Here is a 16,067-nt window from a genome sequence, read left to right on the forward strand (position 1 = left end):
ATTAGTGTTGAGCCACCCCCGTAGTGTTCGAGTTCGGTTCGGTTCGTCGAACACCCGTGCGTTCGCCGAACTGTTCATCGAACTGTTCGTCGAACACCTTCGAACACCGTTAAAACCAATGGCAGGCAAACAAAAACACATAGAAACACATAGAAAACACCTTCAAAGGTGTCCAAAAGCTGACAAAATGCTCAGAAGACACAACTAACACATGGAAAAGTGACAAGTACATATAGTCATGCGAAAAGAAAAGAGGTGGAGGAGTAAAAGGAGGGGGAGACACAGATATAGGCATGTCATGCCCTTCTAAAATCCAAAAAGTGAGAAGCCGAGACGGCCAGTTCGCTCCTGCCCGTGCCACCTCCGTGTCGCCGGGTTTGTGCCAGAGCCGCGGTGAACCCTGACGGCCAGCCCCCCTCTCCCAATACTGGTGCCTGTCCGCTGGTGGGTCGAGAGAGCCCCCCTGTGGTGGAGGCAGCTCTAAGCTTTTTAATTTAAATTGTCCCTCTAATTTGAATGAATACACTTTAAATCCATTTACAAGGATCTATTGGAGGGCAAGTCTCATGCCAGCAGCCGCGTAATTCCAGCTCCAGTAGCGTCCACTAAAGCTGCTGCAGTTAAAAAGCTTTTATAAGGATCGAGCTCGGCTGTCCACCGCAAGGCATCCTAGTGCCAGTCCCAGCCCCTATTCCTTGGGGTGCCTCCTGATGCTCTTCACTAAGTATCCCGTGGTCCCGAAGCATTTCCTTTGAAAAAATTAAGTGTCCAAACTACAGGTGGTGTAGCTTGCTTAACAGCCGGGATAATCCGCTGACTAGCAGACACTGCTACTAGGCACAAAGTATTTCCTGGGCTAGATGCAGTTAAAAATTTGTAAGTAGATACTCTCGTTGGATGCTGAGAAAGCATTCCATAGAGTCTCCTGGCACGCCATATATGATTCTCTTAAAAAGCTTGGGGTAGGGGTCTAGGGGACCCTTTTATAGCCAAAATCACGGCCCTGTATCACAATACGTCACCTAGGCTGAAGATAAATGGAACTGTAGCACCGAGGGCTCGGTTGCTACAGACGTATTGCACCTCACCCAGAGGTGTGATATCTCACTCTCAGATAAGGATGGAGTGTGGATCAGGACCCGACACCTGCATGCATTGCACCACATTGCCGTGGGGCAGGGCGACCAATATGCCCCTGAGATGGGCACGACAGTCCCTGTCCCTGGCTGGAGTGGGGGGAGGGAACACTGAGGAAGGGGAACCCTGCAGTGCAGGAGCAGGGAGGAAGCAGTTCCTGGGTGCATTGAGAAGGGAGTATAAAAGGTGGGCACCATCTTAGTTCAGTGCAGAGAAGTCTGAGCAGAAGTGGCAGGGAGCAGGGGCTCTGCATGAGCTCTGCTCTGGAGGCGGGCCTAGTAACAGAGGCCCAGGCCTGCAAGAGGGAGAAGGAAGGAAGAGGAGCGGAGAAGGCTCCAGGAACGAGGAATGAAGGGATCCCAGGGGTGCGGACGGGCGAGTCGCCACCGCACGCCCGAATCCACCTGCGTGGAGGGGTCAGGCCAAAGGGGGAGACCGGTCCCCGAACTAGTGGAGGCAGGAAACGACCCTCAGCTAGAAACCGGAGGCTCTGACATTTTATGTGGCGCAGCCCCTTGCTCCACCCGCTAGGAAGGCACCACATAGGGTCAGGGAAACTGGCGCCAAGTTTACCAAGAGGAGGCCCGAGGAAGCCGGACAGAAGTGTTGGTAAGAAAGGCCAGACAAAGGACACACAAAGGGGGTCCTGTGAAGCGCTCCAAAGTTATCTGGGAGTTGTCTGAGCCCCTCACCTGGTGAGCACAGTACGACGTGGGCAGCCGTTACCTGCAGACGTGGTCTGGATAATAAGAACTGTGAGTAAAGGCCCTGAACTGCATCACTGACTCCGTGTCGTTACTGCTGCTGCCCTGCACCATCACCCCCATCCTCCGCATACACTGCCCTGAGGCTATACTCCTTCCGTGGGGAGTTATGCTACGCTCTGCTGCACCCACAACACCAGCCTTAGCGGTCTGCCCTGTAGCGGCGGTTCACTCTGACCGCAATCCACGGGTGGCGTAGTCGGACATTTAAACATCAAAACCACATAAATAGTTCCGCCACTGGTTTGACCGCCCTGAGCCACGGAACCGGATCGCCGCCACGAAGACTACAACCACCAGCATCCACCAAAAAGGGTCCGGCTCCGGGTGTCCCAAGGCCCAGGGGGTGCGTCAGAACATTTTCATCACCTTTCACAATCACCAATGGGACAAGGCAGGGATGTCCTCTGTCCCCTCTCTTATACATCCTAGTGACGGAGCACCTGCTCTCATCAATTCGCCATAACACCAATATTAGGTGGATTGAGGTGGGAGGCACCGAGTACAAGTGCTCTCTATTTGCTAATGATGTCCTAGTATATATCACTCAATCACATATATCCATCCCTGCTGTTATGGCTGAAATAGATCACTTTGTTACATGGTAAAATTTTAAAATCAATGCAGCGAAGTCTGAGGCCCTCGATGTCTCGATCCCCAAATCCATATAGGATTCCATCCAGTCCAACTTTCCCTTTGCCTGGCCCTCACAGGGTATCAAATACTTAGGAATTCCTATTCATAGAGACCTCTCCCATCTATGTTATCTTAATTTTGGGCCCTTTATTGAACAATTCCATACAGACCACGGTTGGCAAGTTAGAACTGTAAGATTCACTACGTGAACCACTGGTGTTTTGTGGAAAAGCACATGTACACCGCGTTCCAAATTATTATGCAAAAAGTGTTTAGGAGTGATAAGGGAAGAATTTGTTTGTTTGTCAGTTAAACTCATTGATGGTGATGTGTGTCAGGGCTCTTTATATCACTGTAAGCAATTGCAGACACCTGTGCTAATTAGTTTGGCAGGTGTGTCCAATGAAAGGCAAGACTACTTAAGAAGGCTCTCTCACATTATTAAGCAGCCTACATTTTCTGCCAAAATGGGAAAGAAAAAGGATGTGTCGGCTGCTGAGAAGCAACAAATTGTGGAGTGTTTAGGTCAAGGCATGACTACAATCAACATTGTGCGATGATCAGGATGAAGTGTCTTGGCAATCAAGAAGTATGTAGCTGATTCACAGTACACACGTGTGCGTGCTGATAAGGGCAAATTGAGGACTCTTTCCTACAGGCAATTACGTCAGGTTGAAACAGCAGTGGCAAAAAAGCCTTGTCATAGCAGCAGACAAGTTTTTGAAGCTACTTGTGCCTCCAACGTCCCCCGAACAACAAGATGCAGGGTCCTTCAGAGGTTTGCAGCTGTGCATATGCCATCCTGTCGACCTCCTCTATCCACTTCACAGAAGCAGAAACGGCTCCAGTGGGCCAAACATTACATGAAGACTGATTTCAAAACTGTTTTGTTCACGGATGAGTGCCGTGCAGTGCTCGATGGTCCAGATGAATGGAGTGGAGGATGGCTGGTTGATGGACACCCCACGCAAACACGGCTACAGCGCCAACAAGGAGGAGGTGGAGTAATGTTTTGGGCTGGAATCATGGGGAGAGAGATTGTCGGCCCCTTTAGGATCCCTGAAGGCGCTAAAGATGAACTCCATAATGTATGTGTATTTTCTCAAACAGCACTTCCTGCCATGGTTCAAGAAGAAGAACCGTGTATTTCACAGCAAGATCATTTTTCTGCATGATAATGCACCATCTCATGCTGCACATAAAACATCTGCATCTCTGGCTGATATGGGCATAAAAGGGGACAAACTTATGGTGTGACCCCCATGCTCCCCTGACCTGTACCCCATTCAGAACCTTTGGAGCATCATTAAAAGGAGTGTCTATGATGGCGGGAGGCAGTTCACATCTAAGCAACAGCTCTGGGAGGGTATTCTGTCCTCATGCAAAACAATTGAAGCAGAAACCATCCAAAACCTGACAAATTCAATGGACGAGAGAGTTCAGAAGCTCCTTTCGAACAAGGGGTCCTATGTGAAAATGTAACATCACCTAGAATAAAGTTTTGAGTTGAAAACTGTTTGATTTCAGTTTCTAACAACCTGCTAATGCTTATAATTTCAAAAATGACCATTTTTTTGGTCTTTATTAAAATGAAAAGGTTGATCGAAAAGTTTGGGGGATCTAAGAGTGTGGCAACCCAGTAGTCATGATTACTTCGAATTCTGACAATATGAGGGTCATGCTGCAGGTAGTGCAGCAAGAAGGCACTTATGTGTCTTGCGCATCTCGGAGCCCCAAAATTATTTTCCGGGCTAGATGCAGCTAAAAATTATTTTTAATTTTAAATCTGGTGAAGCTTATTATAGATGGCCTAATAGGATCAGTGCTGCACACTGCTACAAAGCCCAAATTATTTTCCAGTCAAGATACAGATAAACATGATTAGTAATTTGAAAGCTTAAAACGGTTGGTAGGGTGATTTTAACCAATCATCAAGCTTTTACTCTCCCCAGGATGACACAGGGGTAGAAAAGTCGTTTCGGATCCATGATTTGTTCATCTTTATGAACGTGAGTCTGTCTACATTATCAGTGGAGAGCCGCGTGCGCTTATCTGTCAGCACACCACCAGCAGCGCTGAACACACGTTCAGACAGAACGCTGGCTGCGGGGCATGACAAGATCTCCAAGGCGTAAGTGGCTAGCTCCGGCCATTTATCCAGATTGGAAGCCCAAAAAGAGCAAGGATCCAGTGACACAGTCGTGGCTTCAATGTTTACTTGGAGATACTCCTGTACCATCGTCTCTAGGCGTTGAATATGTGTCAGACTTCTTGTCTCCTGTGGCCTTGCAAAGGATGGGCTAAAAAAGTGGTGAAATGATTCCGCAAAATTGATGTTACCAGCAGATACTGTGGTTCTGTTACGGTTTGAGTGCTGAACACTTGACGGTCCCACGGTTGGCAAGTTGGAACTGTGAGATTCACTACGTGCACCACTGGTATTTTGTGGAAAAGCACATGTAAGATTCTGCAACAGTCTCTGCTGATACTCCTGCATGCGTGCATCCCTTTCTATGGCAGGAATAATTTCTGCAAATTTACTTTTGTACCGGGGATCTAACAGTGTGGCAACCCAGTAGTCAGGATTATTTCTAATTCTCACAATTCGAGGGTCATGTTGCAGGTAGTGCAGCAAGAAGGCACTCATGTGTGTTGTGCATCCAGGAGCACCAAGTCCCTGTTGTGTTGGTGGCGAGGTAGCAATCATGCTTCCTTCCTCTGTCCTCTCCCCCCAACCTCGCACAACAGAAATGTGATCAAGGTCTCCCTCATCTGATGAGTCTTCCATCAGTTCGTCCTCCACTTCTTCCTGGGCTCCTGCACCTTCCTCACTAGTTTGGCTGCTACCATGCGCCCTGGTAAAATCATCTCCCCCACCCTCACATGCCTGCCGCCTTGGTGCTGCCGACCGTCTGGACCTTGCAGATGTTAGCCCTTCCGCATACAACTCCTCCTCCTCTACTTCCTCCACCTCCTCTTGTGCCACCACCTGACTCCGAATTCTGTTTAACATGTGCTCCAGCATGTAAATCACCGGAATAGTCATGCTGATAATGGCATCGTCAGCACTAAACATCTTCGTTGCCATTTCAAAACTGTGCAGAAGGGTGCATAGGTCCCTGATCTGAGACCACTCCTCCAGCGTGATTTGCCCCACCTCTGAATCTCGTTGGCCCAGGCTATACGTCAGAACGTATTGCACCAGGGCTTGTCGGTGCTGCCACAGTCGCTGCAACATGTGCAGAGTTGAATTCCACGGGGTAGGCACATCGCATTTTAGCCGGTGAAGTGGCAGGCCCAACGACTTCTGTAGAGATGTAAGTCGCTGAGCTGCGGGATGCGAACGGCGGAAGTGAGCACACAGCGACCGTGCCCTCTGCAGAAGGCCATCTAGTCTGCGATAGTGGGCTAAAAATTGCTGGACAACCAGGTTCAACACGTGAGCCATACAAGGCACGTGTGTGACATTGCCCCGGCGAAGGGCCGCACCCAGGTTTGCAGCATTGTCGCACACGGCCTTCCCTGGTTTCAGGTCCAGTGGAGACAACCATTCATGAAATTGGTTCTCCAGAGCTGACCACAACTCCTCAGCTGTGTGACTCACATTTCCCAGACATTTCAATGTAAAAACCGCCTGATGACGTTGAGCCCTACTGCCAGCATAGTAAGGAGGTGTGCAGGATCCCTTCTGCGCAGTTAGAAAGCTTGTGGCATGACCAGACAGGCTTTGGGTGCAGGTGGAAGACCGAGAGGAGGTTGAGGAGGCAGAAGCAGTGGAGGAAAAATGACATAAAGAGAATTGACGCACAACTCGTGGGGACGGCAAGACTTGGACAGCAGCCCCTTGTCCTGCTGTCACCATAGTTACCCAGTGCCCAGTCAGCGACATGTAACGCCCCTGTCCATGCCTACTCGTCCAAGTGTCTGTGGTGAAATGCACCCTGTCACACACAGAGTTTCTCAAAGAAGCGGTGATGTTGTGTGCGACATGCTGGTGGAGCGCAGGCACACCTTTCTTTGAGAAGTAGTGCCGACTGGGCATCTGGTAATGGGGCACTGCGACGGACATAAGGTCTCGAAAATCCTCTGTGTCCACCAGGCGGAAAGGCAGCATTTCTGTAGCCAAGAGCTTGCAGATGGTGAAATTCAACCTCTTAGCTTTCTCATGGCTAGGAGGAAATGGTCTTTTACTTGTCCACATCTGAGGGACCGAGGGCTGGCTATTGTGCTTAGATGGGGTTGATAAGGGTGTCCCCGGCAAACTGCCGGTCTGTGAGGAAGATGCAGGCGGACATGTTAGGTTGCCTTGATCCAAAGGTGGTGCTATCGATGTCGGACAGCGCTCAAGACCAGCTGGTGTTACCACCTCCAAAGAAAATGATGACCTGCCAATCACGCTGGCTGTTGCGGGTAAAGAGGTGGCAGGTCTGCGCCCCAAAACAGGTGTGACTGCTGTCCCCCCAGTCACAGAGGATGAAGAGGCCGCGGATGCACAAGATATGGCAGACGGTGGTTGGCCCGGCTGGCTAGACCGCATTGTAGCACACTGAGCTTCCCACTGCAACTTATGCTTCATGTCCATGTGCCGGTTCATGCATGAAGTACTCAAACTATGTATTTTTTGGCCTCTACTTAGCTTTTGCTGACAAATGTTACAGATAACACGAGTTGGGTCATCTTTATCGATCTGAAAAAATGCCCAGGCTATGCAAGGCTTAGCACCCATGCGACCTGAAGAGCCACCACGACTTGTGGTGAGAGGCAGAGTTGTGTTTGAGGATGCAGTTGTTGACGTGCTTCCAGTACTACGTCTCTGTCCAGGAAGGCGCAACCTGACCTCGTCGTCACTAGCATCTTCCTCCACCTCCTCTGCTGACCTCATCTCTTGGCTGACTGTGGGTTGACAGTAAGTGGGATCTCCGACCTCATCATCATCACCCTGTGCGTTATCACACCCATCGTCCTCAGAGCCAACCTGTTCCTGCCCTGACAAAAAATTAAAGTTGTCGCTCCAATCAGGTATTTGAGTCTTATCATCGTCTTCCTCATTGTCTCCACCAACAGGAGTTACAGTTTGGGAATGAGGGTCTACATTATGGTCAGAACCTTCTGCGCCTGGTCCTGGATCCGACTCATAAAGATTCTGGGCATCAGTGCAGATCATTTCCTCGTCTGGATTCACAGAAGCGCTGGAGTCGACCTCTGATTCCCAGGCTATAGTATGAGTAAACAGCTCTGCAGACTCAACCATCTGTTCTACCTCATACTCAGACGGGCAGCTGGAGATTTGGGAGCTGTGAGGAAGCAAGTGCGATTTGGGTGACACCTTTGAGGACTGGAGTATTTGTGATGTTGAAGTTGATGTGGAGGAGAGCCCACTTAAAGGAGCACTTGATATCCGTTGAAGCACCTGCTGTTTTTGTGCCTCATCTGGAATTTGTAGCGATTGGCGTGGCCGTAAGAAAGGGATCTTATCACATTGTCCGCTAAAAGAAGTAGACATTTTAGTTTGGCTGGAAGATGGTCTTTCTTCTGCAGATGTTACTGTTGCTTTAACACCTACCCCACGGACACAACCGTTTTCCCCTTCCCAACACGCCTATTCCCCTTTCCACCAGCAGCAGGCCTTTTTCCACTCATTTTGGTGGTTAACTAATTAACAACTCTGGAGTTGTTTGCACAAAAAAACAATGGATAGCAACCGAGCAGAGCTGAGTGGCCAAACTGTGGTATTAGGCCAAAACTATTGGCTGGGTTAGATGCAGAAAAAAATTATATTCAATTTGCAACCTGATGGAGGTCAGTATAGATGGACTAATAGAGAAAGTCCCACACACTGCTAGAAGGCCAAATATTTTTTCAGAGCTAGATGCAGATGAAAATTATTTTTAATTTGCAACCTGATGGAGGTCAGTATAGATGGACTAATAGAGAAAGTCCCACACACAGCTAGAAGCCCAATATTTTTTCAGAGGTAGATGCAGAAAAAAATATATTCAGTTTGCAACCTGATGGAGGTCTGTATAGATGGATTAATAGAACAAGTCCCACACACAGCTAGAAGCCCAATATTTTTTCAGAGGTAGATGCAGAAAAAAATATATTCAGTTTGCAACCTGATGGAGGTCAGTATAGATGGACTAATACAACAAGTCCCACACACAGCTAGAAGCCCAATATTTTTTCAGAGGTAGATGCAGAAAAAAATATATTCAGTTTGCAACCTGATGGAGGTCTTTATAGATGGATTAATAGAACAAGTCCCACACACAGCTAGAAGCCCAATATTTTTTCAGGGGTAGATGCAGAAAAAAATATATTCAGTTTGCAACCTGATGGAGGTCAGTATAGATGGACTAATACAACAAGTCCGACACACAGCTAGAAGCCCAATATTTTTTCAGAGGTAGATGCAGAAAAAAATATATTCAGTTTGCAACCTGATGGAGGTCTGTATAGATGGATTAATAGAACAAGTCCCACACACAGCTAGAAGCCCAATATTTTTTCAGAGGTAGATGCAGAAAAAAATATATTCAGTTTGCAATCTGATGGAGGTCAGTATAGATGGACTAATACAACAAGTCCCACACACAGCTAGAAGCCCAATATTTTTTCAGAGGTAGATGCAGAAAAAAATATATTCAGTTTGCAACCTGATGGAGGTCTGTATAGATGGACTAATACAACAAGTCCCACACACAGCTAGAAGCCCAATATTTTTTCAGAGGTAGATGCAGAAAAAAATATATTCAGTTTGCAACCTGATGGAGGTCAGTGTAGATGGACTAATACAACAAGTCCCACACACAGCTAGAAGCCCAATATTTTTTCAGAGGTAGATGCAGAAAAAAATATATTCAGTTTGCAACCTGATGGAGGTCTGTATAGATGGATTAATAGAACAAGTCCCACACACAGCTAGAAGCCCAATATTTTTTCAGAGGTAGATGAAGAAAAAAATATATGCAGTTTGCAACCTGATGGAGGTCAGTATAGATGGACTAATACAACAAGTCCCACACACAGCTAGAAGCCCAATATTTTTTCAGAGGTAGATGCAGAAAAAAATATATTCAGTTTGCAACCTGATGGAGGTCTGTATAGATGGATTAATAGAACAAGTCCCACACACAGCTAGAAGCCCAATATTTTTTCAGAGGTAGATGCAGAAAAAAATATATTCAGTTTGCAATCTGATGGAGGTCAGTATAGATGGACTAATACAACAAGTCCCACACACAGCTAGAAGCCCAATATTTTTTCAGAGGTAGATGCAGAAAAAAATATATTCAGTTTGCAACCTGATGGAGGTCTGTATAGATGGACTAATACAACAAGTCCCACACACAGCTAGAAGCCCAATATTTTTTCAGAGGTAGATGCAGAAAAAAATATATTCAGTTTGCAACCTGATGGAGGTCAGTGTAGATGGACTAATACAACAAGTCCCACACACAGCTAGAAGCCCAATATTTTTTCAGAGGTAGATGCAGAAAAAAATATATTCAGTTTGCAACCTGATGGAGGTCTGTATAGATGGATTAATAGAACAAGTCCCACACACAGCTAGAAGCCCAATATTTTTTCAGAGGTAGATGAAGAAAAAAATATATGCAGTTTGCAACCTGATGGAGGTCAGTATAGATGGACTAATACAACAAGTCCCACACACAGCTAGAAGCCCAATATTTTTTCAGAGCTAGATGCAGAAAAAATTATATTCAATTTGCAACCTGATGGAGGTCAGTATAGATGGACTAATAGAATGATGCTATGCCCAAAAGATTTTACTTCACTAGGTGAAGTAAAAAAATTGGTATTCTATACACAGGTGGTATATCTTGCAACACAGATAGGCTACTCCACTGACTAACACACTCTGCAGTAGGCCAAAAAGGATTAGCTTTGCTAGATTCAGCCAAATGCTGTGAAAAAAACTTGCACAGCACTGGCACAGACCTGCCTGGCAAAAACTGATAGGAACTGATGTAACCTAGTCCTGAAAAGGACTCCACTTACAATTAGTCTTTACTCCCACAATCTATGTATTTAAGAGCACAGACCTGCCTGATAAAAGTCGTAGGAAATGCTGTAACCTAGTCCTTAAAAGGACTGCAATCACAACTATTCCCTACTCCCAAGCTATCTGTAGATTTGTGCGAAAATTGGCTTGAAATTAACAAGGTATAGCGCACACAGCAACAGCGGTGCCGTCTAACACGCAGCTGCAGCAGTGAGAAAATGGTGGCGACGGGGAAAATGGCTTGGTCTTATAGGGCAAGGACATGTGACATACACTGCCAATGACACATGCCCTTGCTTGTGTGAAAAAAAGCACTTCGCTCCGTGTGTGCGCTGCTGATAGGCTGACAGATTGCAACTCCCCACTGTAAATGCGGGAAAGAGAAAAAAAAAATGGAGATCTTCATTGTTCCTGCAGAGATCCATCCCCCGCCCCTCCCCCCACCCCGCTGTACACTCAAACTGCGTATTAACATTAATTTTCATCATTACTGAGAAAAAATCCAGTTATGATTTTGGTGCACGAACAGTTATCGAACATAACCTCGAACAGCCGAATTTTTCTCAAATTGTTCGTGTTCGCCGAACGGCTCGAACACCGCCCAAAACAGCTTGAATTTGAGATTGGCGAACAGTTCGATTAGAACAACGCTCATCTCTAGTGCCCAGGGAAGGTTTTGGATGCTGGCCGTCTAGCGAGGGCCAGCAGAAGTGACATGTTTCTCTGCAAAGAAGCTTGTGTAACCAAGCCAGACGGCTGACAAAGAGCTAACCTCAGTGCAAGGAAGGTGCGGAAGGAATTGGGGAGGGGGGGGTGATTCCTGCTAGGGCCCTGAAATCATAAAACAGGCAGGAGAGTCTGACGCATGGTGACGGAGAGGTTGTAGGGGCAGATAGGGGGTGTTGTCACGTGCGAACACGTGTGCATGCTGGCTTGTGTGTGAGAGTGCGCTTCCTAGGTGTGGCGCGCTGCAGACAGTCAAAGGGATTGTTCCCTTTCATTAAAAGTTAATCCCCGGCTGCAGCCTATTAGAAAGCAACTAACTGCGCTCTACTCACCCTACCCGGGTCTACCGGTGAGTTTCGCCTCTGCTCCCGGCCTGTGGCATTGGCTGTGAAGCTGACGTTCCGTCGACAGCGCTGCAGCCGATCAGTGAGCGCAGCGGCTCTGAGTGGGGCGTTGTGTCTACACGACCTTTTAAGGAAGCCAGCAAAAAAATTGAAGAGAAGGGAAAGCACAAAAGGACCTGGTCTTGCTGAGCACTGGAAAGGGCAGCCGGCAGCCACACGTCAAAGTAGAAAAGCAGCAAGTGAGAAGCTTGTCTCTGCCTACGGCCACACCACCCTGAACACGCCTGATCTCATCTGATCTCAGAAGCTAAGCAGGGTTGGGCCTGGTTAGTACTTGGATGGGAGACTGCCTGGGAATACCAGGTGCTGTAGGCTTTTGCTTCTTCCTTCCTTCCACCAGCAGGGGGCACTCTCTTCTATGCCTTTTTTCCATTCCCTTTCACAAGTGCACACATTCATTCTCTTTTCTTTTTTTCATTTGCTTTCTCTCTTGCGCTATTTCATCTCTGCAAAATACCAGCATCTTTCTGATCACTGTGGGCCTCCAGCATTGTTGCTTCTTTACTTTTAATACTAGGCTCCTTTTCACCAGGACCAGCGTCTCCCGCGTGGCTGGAGGCAACCACCGGTAACCCCAAGCAGAAGACCTTTGCAGGCAACACGACCCTCCCCCCTGAAGAGCAGCTCAAAGTCACTGGCAACCATCTCACCCTCTTCCTTCATTCACCCCTGGACTTCTCTCTCCGCCCCCAAGTTACGGGTCCAGCTTGCTCTTTCTGTCACATTACCGCGATGAAGGGTTTAACCTGCAGGAGACCCTGCGCCGAGCCATTTTTGAAGACACCTGATGCGGCGGGTGAATCACTGCTAAACAAACCACACCTGTAGGGACGGCACAGCCTTTGCATGGACCCTTCGGAGCCCGCCCCATCACGGCCAGATTGCTCGCCACCAAGCGATCCTGAGAAAGGCTGGCCGGACGATGGATCGAGCAGCGTCTACTGGCCATACCACCTTGGATACGCCTGATCTCATCTGATCTCGGAAGCAAAGCAGGGCTGGGCTCAGACAGTACTTGGATGGGATTCCTCCTGGTAACACCGGGTGCTGTAGACCATTTTGATGATGTTTTGCCTTACTGCCCAGCTCGGCTAGCATGGAACGGCGCCTTTCCGGACACCGACCTTAAGTAACTTAGATGATTGAAGCCCAAAGGCCTCTGAGCCAGTTGGCAGCAAAGTACGCTACCCCGCCGCCTTCACGCAGGCCTGACACCGAGCTCCTTGCCATGGCAAAGAGTGCTTATTGACTCCGCAGCTCGTCGTCTGGAAATGATGGCGTTAAAAGCACCCGGGGCCGTGAAGGGGCCAGGCTTTCAGCAGGTGCCCAGGGAAGGTTTTGGATGCCGGCCGCCTAGCGAGGGCCAGCAGAAGTAACATGTTTCTCTGCAAAGAAGCTTGTGTAACCAAGCCAGACGGCTGACAAAGAGCTAACCTCAGAGCAAGGAAGGAAAGGAAGGTGCGGAAGGATTTGGGGAGGGGGGGGTGATTCCTGCTAGTGCCCTGAAATCATAAAACAGGCAGGAGAGTCTGACGCATGGTGACGGAGAGGTTGTAGGGGCAGATAGGGGGTGTTGTCACGTGCGAGCACGTGTGCATGCTGGCTTGTGTGTGAGAGTGCGCTTCCTAGGTGTGGCGCGCTGCAGACAGTCAAAGGGATTGTTCCCTTTCATTAAAAGTTAATCCCCGGCTGCAGGCTATTAGAAAGCAACTAACCGTGCTCTACTCACCCTACCCGGATCTACCGGTGAGTCTCGCCTCTGCTCCCGGCCTGTGGCATTGGCCGTGAAGCTGACGTTCCGTCGACAGCGCTGCAGCCGATCAGTGAGCTCAGCGACTCTGAGTGGGGCGTTCTGTCTACAAGACATTTTAAGGAAGCCAGCAAAAAAATTGAAGAGAAGGGAAAGCACAAAAGGATCTGGTCTTGCTGAACACTGGAAAGGGCATCCAGCAGCCAGACGTCAAAGTAGAAAAGCAGCAAGTGAGAGGCCTGTCTTAGGGTACGGCCACACCACACTGAAAGTGCCCGATCTCATCTGATCTCAGAAGCTAAGCAGGACTGGGCCTGGTTAGTATTTGGATGGGAGACCACCTGGGAATACCAGGTGCTGTAGGCTTTTGCTTTTTCCTTCCTTCCACCAGCAGGGGGCACTCTCTTCTATGCCTTTTTTCCATTCCCTTTCACAAGTGCACACATTCATTCTTTTTTCTTTTTTTCATTTTCTTTCTCTCTTGCGCTATTTCATCTCTGCAAAATACCAGCATCCTTCTGATCACCGTGGGCCTCCAGCATTGTTTCTTCTTTACTTTTAATACTAGGCTCCTTTTCACCAGGACCAGCGTCTCCCGCGTGGCTGGAGGCAACCACCGGTATCCCCAAGCAGAAGACCTTAACAGGCAACACGACCCTCCACCCTGAAGAGCAGCTCAAAGTCACTGGCAACCATCTCACCCTCTTCCTTCATTCACCCCTGGACGTCTCGCTCCGCCCCCAAGTTACGGGTCCAGCTTGCTCTTTCTGTCACATTACCGAGATGAAGGGTTTAAACTGCAGGAGACCCTGCGCCGAGCCATTTTTGAAGACACCTGATGCGGCGGGTGAATCACTGCTAAACAAACCACACCTGTAGGGATGGCACAGCCTTTGCATGGACCCTTCGGAGCCCGCCCCGTCACGGCCAGATTGCTCGCTGTAGCGCCGGCGTCCCTGCCCTCTGCTAGGCAGGGACGCTGTTTCCCTCACCTCCCTGCTCCGTGCCCGGCGTCCTCCTCCCGCTCTGCTGGCAGCGCGCGCTCCTTCCCGTCCACTGTGCTTAGGGCGCGCGCGCGCGCTCTCCCTCACTCTTAAAGGGGCCGCGCGCGCCGTTCTAAAGAGTCCCCGTCCAATGGCCGGAGGACTTCACCATATATAAGGCACCTCCTCCAAAATGGAGGTGCCCGAGCAATGTTGTTGCACTGTTTATTACTCTGCTTCAGCCCTCAGGTCCCGTTGCCAGTTACCTGCCAGTTACCTGCCAGTTACCTGCCAGATTCCTGCCTGATTATCTGCTACCTGCCTGCTAGTCTGAGGTCCGACGGTCTGCCTTACTACTCCTGTCACTCTGTCTAAGGACCAGCTTGCCCGCTCACCTGGGAGCGCACATCAACTACCTGCCTGCTTGCCTGAGGTCCGACGGTCTGCCTTCCAACTCTTCAGTCTGTCTATGGACCAGCTTGCCCGCTCACCTGGGAGCGCACATCTGCTACCTGCCTGCTAGCCTACCTGGAGGCTCTGCCGTCACGTGCTGTGACCACCTGCCTGTCCAGTGACTCCTGCCCGCTCACCTGGGAGCGCTCATCTGTTGCCATTCTGCTAGCCTACCTGGAGGCTCTGCCGTCACGTGCTGTGACCACCCGCCTGTCCAGAGACTTCTGCCCGCTCACCTGGGAGCGCTCATCTGCCGCCTGTCTGTTGGTCTTCCTGGGAGCTCCGCCGTCACATGCTGTGACCACCCGTTTATCCAGAGACTCTCGCCTGCTCACCTGGGAGCTCACGTCTACCATCAGCCGCCACAGGTCGTACCAACCCTTTACCCAGAGACTGCCCCGGTCACTTGCCGTGACCATCTGCCCGTTCACCCAGAGACTGCCCCGGTCACTTGCCGTGACCATCTGCCCGTTCACCCAGAGACTGCCCCGGTCACTTACCGTGACCATCTGCCCGTTCACCCAGAGACTGCCCCGGTCACTTGCCGTGACCTCCAGCCCGTTCACTCAGAGACTGTCCCGGTCACCTGCTGTGACCTCCTGCCCGTCTTCCCTGGTCGCCACCCGCTCCCTTACAAGGACTGCCCCCTTGTATAGTGGCTCAGAGGTTCCGCCTCCCAGACCCGTTACACTCGCCACCAAGCGATCCTGAGAAAGGCTGGCCGGGCGATGGATCGAGCAGCGTCTACTGGCCATACCACCTTGGATACGCCCGATCTCGTCTGATCTTGGAAGCAAAGCAGGGCTGGGCTCAGACAGTACTTGGATGGGAGACCTCCTGGGAACACCGGGTGCTGTAGACCATTTTGATGACGTTTTGCCCTACTGCCCAGCTCGGCTAGCATGGAACGGCGCCTTGCCGGACACCGACCTTAAGTAACTTAGATGATGGAAGCCCCAAGGCCTCTGAGCCAGTTGGCAGCTAAGTACGCTACCCCGCCGCCTTCACGCAGGCATGACACCGAGCTCCTTGCCACGGCTAGGAGTGCTTATTGACTCCGCAGCTCGCCGTGTGGAAATGATGGCGTTAAAAGCACCCGGGGCCGTGAAGGGGCCAGGCTTTCAGCAGGTGCCCAGGGAAGGTTTTGGATGCCGGCCGCCTAGCGAGGGCCAGCAGAAGTAACATGTT

General features: G+C 49.7%; 1 non-coding gene and 3 pseudogenes across 1 annotated transcript; all 4 read left to right on the forward strand.

Moving 5' to 3' along the window:
• Positions 1-11,889: 11,889 nt before the first annotated feature.
• Positions 11,890-12,008, forward strand: LOC141266955 (5S ribosomal RNA). The gene has a single exon (XR_012320974.1). It is a non-coding gene; the product is annotated as a 5S ribosomal RNA (ribosomal RNA).
• Positions 12,009-12,629: 621 nt separating this feature from the next.
• Positions 12,630-12,749, forward strand: LOC141269274 (5S ribosomal RNA; annotated as a pseudogene).
• A 941-nt stretch (positions 12,750-13,690) lies between these two features.
• LOC141268044 (5S ribosomal RNA) lies at positions 13,691-13,809 on the forward strand (annotated as a pseudogene).
• Positions 13,810-15,621: 1,812 nt separating this feature from the next.
• On the forward strand, positions 15,622-15,741 carry LOC141267859 (5S ribosomal RNA; annotated as a pseudogene).
• The last annotated feature ends 326 nt before the right edge of the window (positions 15,742-16,067 follow it).

This window comes from Phyllobates terribilis, unplaced genomic scaffold (genome assembly GCF_046119375.1).
Source record: "Phyllobates terribilis strain yellow unplaced genomic scaffold, ASM4611937v1 Scaffold_4__5_contigs__length_816908805, whole genome shotgun sequence".
Lineage (NCBI taxonomy): Eukaryota > Metazoa > Chordata > Amphibia > Anura > Dendrobatidae > Phyllobates > Phyllobates terribilis.